The following is a 7,878-nucleotide window of genomic DNA, read 5'->3' on the forward strand; positions in this document are numbered from 1 at the left end:
TCTATGTATTCTTATAATATACAATGTCTACTGAGGCTTTGAACTCAAACGATTTTAGCACATTTTTTCGTGAATTATATCATATAACTAGAAAAATTTTCATAATATACAGGATATATATACAGGGTGTCCATAAAGTTCGTGTGCACTTTAAAAAATATCACTTTATTTATATTTGCGATAGAAATAATCTGTAAAAAAATTTATAAAGTTTCATGTATCTAGTTTTAAGTATAATTATTGAATAATTTTTCACCATAAAATTCGTAACAATTTTTAGATAAATAAAAAATAAGAAAAAATATTTTCTTTTGTTTTTCAGAATCAATTTGGCCCCATGACTTCAATTGAGGAAAAATAAACTGTGACTGAATTGCAAACCTACTATTGCTGTACAAAGCTGAATTGAAATCTACTATTGCTGTACAAAGAAAGTTTATAATTGAATACAATAAAAAAGCGCATCATAGGAACACCATTGTTAAATGGATGAAAAAATTGTAAGAGACAGGTTCTGTCCATGAAAAACCACGGTCTGGAAGGCCATGTTTCAGTGACGAAAGTGTTGCTTCCATAGAAGAATCCTTTACTGCAAGTCCAAGAAAGTCTGTAAGACGGGCACCATTGGAGCTCGGGATGTCAAAGTCTACTGTGCATAAGATTCTGCGGGCAACAAAGTTATAAATTAAACTGCACACGGACTTTATGGACACTCTGTATATAAAAGTAAAAGCCAAGCAAAGTGTACCTACTAGTAGTAAATTAGTTGGGCCATACTTGACAAAGCTCGAAATAGTTGTTTTAAATAATAAGGTGCTTTGTGTTTTAAGATACTATAAGGTAAGATGCCACAGGAGACTATCAAACCTTTATATAAGGTCACACGACACATCAATTTAAAAACACTCAGTTTATTTTTACATTATATACTGATAAAAATTAAGCACCATGTTTCATTTTTAAATCTGTATTTTTAATTGACCAAGCGTAGACTCCCTTTTGTTTTAAATTAGCATTATCCTAATATGAGCCTATTTCTTATGGAGCCCAATTCATAGATGTTACAACACCAAGTCACTGTTATCAGATTAGTATAAAACATCCATCGCTCGACAAGCACTGAATGCAGGTTTTTGCTTGAGCGTGTGCAAATTCTATTTAAACAAACCTCGGTAATTATTGCAATGCCGTACAACTGTCTCTATATAATAAGCTTCCAACAGTTCAGTCTTGTACGATATATATTTAACTTAAGAAAATACAAAATTAAGTAATAAACATGTACTACACTATTCCTTCCTGAATTAATAACAATCGCATTTTTAAACTATTTTTCCGTCGTTATTTATTCTTTCCTGTATTTTATGATTATATTTTTCCTTAACAATTATTAATCTTATATTAATGCGTACTTTTTATTATATTCTTTGTTGTTCTGTTCGAAAGGTTATTATTCAGTTAATAACACTTATTTCGAAGGGAAGTCAGTCTCATGACAATATGTTTTTAGAGTTTCTTACCTTGAATCTTTCTTATTAAAGTGACTATATTGCTAATTTTTATCAATGGGTAGCTCATTAAATTTTAGTTTTTCGTTTTCAGTTTTTTGATATAATTATTTTTAAGAAAAAATAGCCATCTCCTTACTTTATTTTGGGCATATTGGATTATGTCTCATTTTAATTTATTTTACTCGAATTCTTTTCTTTCATGTTTTGGGGATATGATACGATTTTTCTAGTCATTTACTTATTATTATTATACACTTTTGTTTCATTATTTTTATTTATTCTTATTATTATTCTCTCAGGGTCCATTCACCGTATGTATTTCATCCATATATTTTAACCTACAGACTGCCAATTTAAATATATATATATATATATATATATATATATATATGTATATATATATATGTATGTATAAGAAATGTAAATATACCAGCGGTGGTTGACGTTATGTTTTGAGAAAAATAGTAAAACCGAATGAAATTATTAATATAATCAACGTTTCGTCCTTATTTCAGAGGACATCTTCAGGATATTGAAGTAAAAATGAAATAAGGACGAAACGTTGATTATTTTAATAATTTCATTCGGTTTTTCTATTTTTCTCAAAACATATATACATAAATATATATATATATATATATATATATATATATATATACATATATATATATATATATATATGAATAACCGTAAATCGAAGATAAATATATATAACAATTATAAAAATTAAATAAATAAATAAATAAATTCCCTGCAATTTAACTACGATTAATAATAATAATTAATAATAGAAAAATGCAGATACAATTAAAAATAATAATGATGAAATAATTATAATTAATAAATAAAACACAAATGCAACTTTAATTATAAACAACAATTTTAAATATATATATATATATGTGTGTGTGTGTGTGTGTGTGTGTGTGTGTGTGTGTGTGTGTGTGTGTGTGTGTGCATAACCACAACAACTTAACCGTTTAATACATGAGAAGAGTGGTTGTGTCATCTGTAAAAAATAAACACATATTTATAAATACAAATTACAACTCATCTAATGGATTTTCAAGCGAACCTTAACGTATGCATACGTATAGAAACATCAATTAACATGCCATTCCATGCATGCACCCGATGTGTTTTCACGAAGATGAAATGCAGAAAATCTTGTGTGGCTTTAATTTTAGATACTTTTCTTACATTTCCATAAGTTTTGTTCAAATAAAAATTGCATTTCATGAGTGAACGGCTACTAGATACACTCCTGCACAAAGAAACATGAGAGCGTGACCAAGACTGTTAGTGTGAACAAGCTGTACTGAAAGCCACTACCTGTGTCTATAACTGTTTCCCTATTTTTCGTTTCCTTCTATTGTCTAAAAAGCGTAATTTATTCCTAACCATTACTAAACTGCACTGCGCACGTGTCGGTAATATCCTGTCCATAGATTGACTTTGGCGTTGTCAATTTACAATGGACGGCCTAAAGTGGAAAATGGCTCTACAGGTCACGATAACACTGTCACATTCAATAACTGAAACTTACAAATTTACGGAAAAGTGTGTGTGCGAGATAGAGATATAAAGAAAAAGCGAGAGTAGAAAACATAGAAAGAAAGATTCAAGGATTGTTAATAATGAAGGATTTTCCATAAACGCATGTAAAATATAGAAATATTTAATTTCCGCATTTTATTGAATATAAAAGATTGGCTTTTTAATGTCTCTTATCGCTAAGATGGATTCTCTTTAAAACAGAAATACTTCTTATAAGGGGCACGGCAATTATGAGATGTAAATCGAAAGGATCACATTCACTGTACGATTGATTATAAAACTATAAAATCCGCATGATTTTACAACTCAGCAACATTTTAATAAAAAGAATAATTTATCCACGACAGAAAAAAAAACACACACACACACAACAATCACGCTTAACCCTGAGATATTCAAATTTATGTCTCGTTGATATTTGTTTTAATTTAATTTAATTTAATTGCTGTATCTCACGATGAATTTGTTATAATTATTGATTACTCTTTAATTGAATAGAAGTTCCAAGTTAGGTTTCAATAGCAATGTAGAGATAAGGTTTACCTATATTATCATGTATAGTGCTATTCTTAAATATTGCAATATCATGTATAGTGCTATTCTTAAATATTGCAATATCACGTTACTTATACTAAGCTTGGAGTCGTTAATCAAAGTATTTACAAAGTGATAGATCTACCCATTAGAATAAACATGTGGGTCCGATAATATTAAATCTGAATACAACCTTTTACTTTTGATTCAATAGAATTGTAACGTTTCTACTTTCAACACTTTCCTGTGTTCATATGCTGTATTTCATCAGAAAAAAATACTGAAATGATTTGTGGCATTATTATCATAAATTGAATATCAATTGATATTTTAAATTACATCCCCCCCCCAAAAAAAAAATGCACATCACCATTTCATATAGAGGGTTACTAACATGGATAATCTTGTATGGATATCATGTAAGGAGTTGAGCGGCAAGATTTCTGGTCTCATTACACTTTAACATCCGGACGTTAGTACAGTTGGGGACGCAAAGACCCGGAAGGAAATTCCAAAGTCTAGCAGTTCTGGGGAATAAACTATTACAGTAGAGACCTTTATTAAATCTAGGGATCACTACTGTGTAATGGTGAGATGTTGATGCTTGTTAGGTTTTGCAGGGTTATTTACGTCAAGAGGCTGCAGAAGCGTATCGTTAGTCGGGGCTGCCACCATTAAAATACTTGTAAAAGAGGAAGAAGGATGAACCATTTCGTCGAGGGGACAAAGGCTGAAGCCTTGCTGACATTTCAGGACCTATCAGGATGACGACTCTTGTTAGAACCATGTTCAGGGGTGAGAGACAAGTAGCAGACGCACCATCCCTGATGTGGCAATAATACTCCATACATAGGCTAATGGTGGCCTTATAGACGCGTAGGATACTTACAGGCGTAAGTAACTATCTGCCACGGTAAAGAGAGCCCTCCTTCTTAACAGTAGCCTTGGCAATGCTCTCGATGTATCTGTTCAAACTCATGTTTCCTGTGAACGATGTATGTTTAGCCATAACAATTAGTGGTTAAGATGGTTTAATGGCATTATTAAAGCAAACGAGCTTAGTCTTAGCACCATTGAGTGTTACCATCCATTTTTCCCTCATTTCACTACAAACTGAAATTTTTTCTCTAGGGTTCCGCCATAAACTTGGATATATGTTCATTCGTTTTCTCTTGTTCCTAGTTTTGAGTATGTTATCGTCAGTAAATATACTTATCTCAGATGCAATTTTATTCAGAGAGGTCATTTATAAAAAGCAGGAGTAATAAAGTTCTAAGGATCGATCTCTGAGGTACACCCGCAGTTATATCATATTGTTTAGATATACGACCGTCCAGGACAACCTGATTTTTTCTTATTAAAGAAAGAGTTAATTATGTTATGTATTCGTCCAGTAATACTATAGGGTGTTATTTTTATGAGAAAACTACCGTGGCACACCCTCTCCAAAACCTCATATATATCTAGGGCACCCCCCTGCCTCATCCAGTGCATGATGAGAATCAGAGATTACAGTTAAAATATCTGCTGTAGATCGGTCTTGCTAAATCCATATTAATCGTTGGACAAAAGATAGCCACTACACGCTGGTGCACTAGAGAATAGTTAATTATGGCCGCAGGTATTTTGACGAAAAGGAGGGGCTTAATGCGGCGATATTTTAAGCTTACCAGTTTACATTGCCGCAGTTTTCCAAGAGTCAGAAAAACAGAATTTGTTGAAGCAGTTGGTGAAGAGCTTGGAGAGAACTGATGCAACCTAAGTGGAGCATTTTTTTTTAATAGTGCAGCCGGGATGAGATCATAACAACATGATTTGGAGGTATCTAAATATTTTTTATTTGAAAGCCGATACCTAAATCGATACAAAGTAAAAAGGTAAATTAATCTATGGGTTTAAATACGTATAGCATGCGGTAAATAATAAGTACTTTATATAGTTCATAATAATTCTTTCTGGAATAGAATTTCTAAAATTGTGGACCTACATAATAAATTTGTGGAAGTTCTTTTAATAGTTAGAATATGCTTAAACATTGAAGCTGAAGCCAAAGTACTAAATGGATAAACATTTTCTTGTAACTGATGTTACTAATTCAGCTGCAATTTATGTATATGATATATATGATATATATATATATATATATATATATATATATATATATATATGTGTGTGTGTGTGTGTGCGTGTATCTGTTCGCATGTTTATATGTTTTTATGGATATGTATGTACATATATAGATATACATTCATATATTGATATATATCTGATTACAAAAATACTAACGAGAACGGAGTCATCTAGACAAGAGGACAACTGAACTCATGGCCGGCAAAATGCACTGCACCCAAGGGGTGATTGATAACGGCTCTATGTGAGAAGAAAAGACGAATAAAGTAAGCTTGTCCATATAGAAAATTTCGTATATAACACAAAAATATAGAAAAATACACAATACGGAACATCGAAGGAATAATTACAACATCATTAGCCACAGAAGAAACAAACAAGAAAATAAGAAGAGAGGAGGGATAAGATAAGGAAACATCGGAAAAGAAACAGCTACATGGATGATTCATAAGAGTTAGAACAGCTGAGACCAACGGAAACACCTGCACATGGCTATAAAACTAGGCGTAAATGGAGAGATTAAACCCCTAGTAATAGCCACACAATATAGTGCAATTAGATGCAACCCCACTAATACAAAGATAGACAAGTTAGAATAAAGCAAATACAGACTGAAATAAACGATGCAGTACAACACATAATAAACGAATGCAGCAAAATATCCCAACAAGCATAAAAAATAGACACGATCAGGTAGGGCGAGCAGTGCAGTGCAGTGCAAGTATCGGTTTTATTTTAGAGAGGATGACGTATGAATTTGTTGTTGTTCATGTTTGTAAGAGTCTTAGAGTGTTCATGTTTTTGAATGTTCATATGTCTTAGATGTTCATGTTTGTGGAGATTGCATATTGAAAACATACACGGGGTATATATAAAGAGACAGTGTGGGTACATATTATTTACATGACGGCCTCTACATATATTATTAAATGCTCATTGTAGTTGACAACACACACATTTTAAATGTTCATTAAGAGAGGAGACAGGGTGACTGTAGGTACATGTTGAAGACATTTATACATAATATAAACACATTAACTTTTCACGGTGGAATGATGAACGCAGAAAGACGGCAGTTATAAAAACACATGATGACACGTTTATTCTTGGACCGGTCGAAAATAATTGATTCACTTCAGGGATTCAAAGCTGTTTACATGGTTACCTCAAAACCTCTCGCTTCCCAGAGGGTGCCTGACTCTAACCCAGAATCGGTCCGATCCTCTCTGCTTCTCTGCGCTCTGACTGATCTGATCCGATTCGATCCTAATTAATTCCGAACTCTTTCCTATATTGAGAAATCATTCCTGCCATGACGTCACAGCAACGTGGCGACACGTGCCTCTCAGGCACGTGGCATGACATGCCTTCTCCAATTTAATTTTACGTAACTCACTTACAAATAACATTTTCTATTCTCTTTGTTTTACAAGGAAATTTAACCTATTTGTTAATTCTGTAACCGATATTTTTATTGTGCATTCTTTCATAGAATTGTGAATAGTTTTCCCCCAAATTGTATTTATTAAATATTTTAAAAGAATTAACAATTTAAGTAGACATTCCATTTAAACCCTATGGTTTTTTAAAACTTATCTAAAGGGTTCGATCCCCGTTTTATTTGATATCCTTTTCATTTAACTAATTCTCTTTTTATTTTTATTTACATGAAAATGAAGCAGCCCTTATCATGTAACACAAGCACAGACCGATAGCAGTAAGCCAAACTGAAATTCACAACATCTTATGGGGCATGGATATACAAACGCTTAAACCCATCCAAACAAATATATCGTATACTATAACAGTTAACAAGAAGTACAAGTCCTGCCAAATTGTAAATTTTACCGTTTCAGCAATTCATAGAGGGAAAAGCAAGGAGACAGAAAATCGGAACAAATACACAAATCTGGCCTTAACGCTCAAAGAATTTGGAAGATAAAAACGTCAAAATAACCACAGTAACAATAGAAGCGTGAAAAATAATACGAGCAAACGTAAAACAAAGATTCAGATAGATTAGAATCATAGGGATGGCTGAGAAGATAACACGGATAACAGTATTAAAAATGGCTGAAATATTTAGAAAACTCCTTGAATGCGGAGACTAACACACATGAGTTATAGGCATGAACCGGACATACAG

The sequence above is a fragment of the Euprymna scolopes genome, chromosome 37 (assembly GCF_053919585.1).
Source record: "Euprymna scolopes isolate OS-2025 chromosome 37, ASM5391958v1, whole genome shotgun sequence".
Taxonomy (NCBI): Eukaryota; Metazoa; Mollusca; class Cephalopoda; order Sepiida; family Sepiolidae; genus Euprymna; species Euprymna scolopes.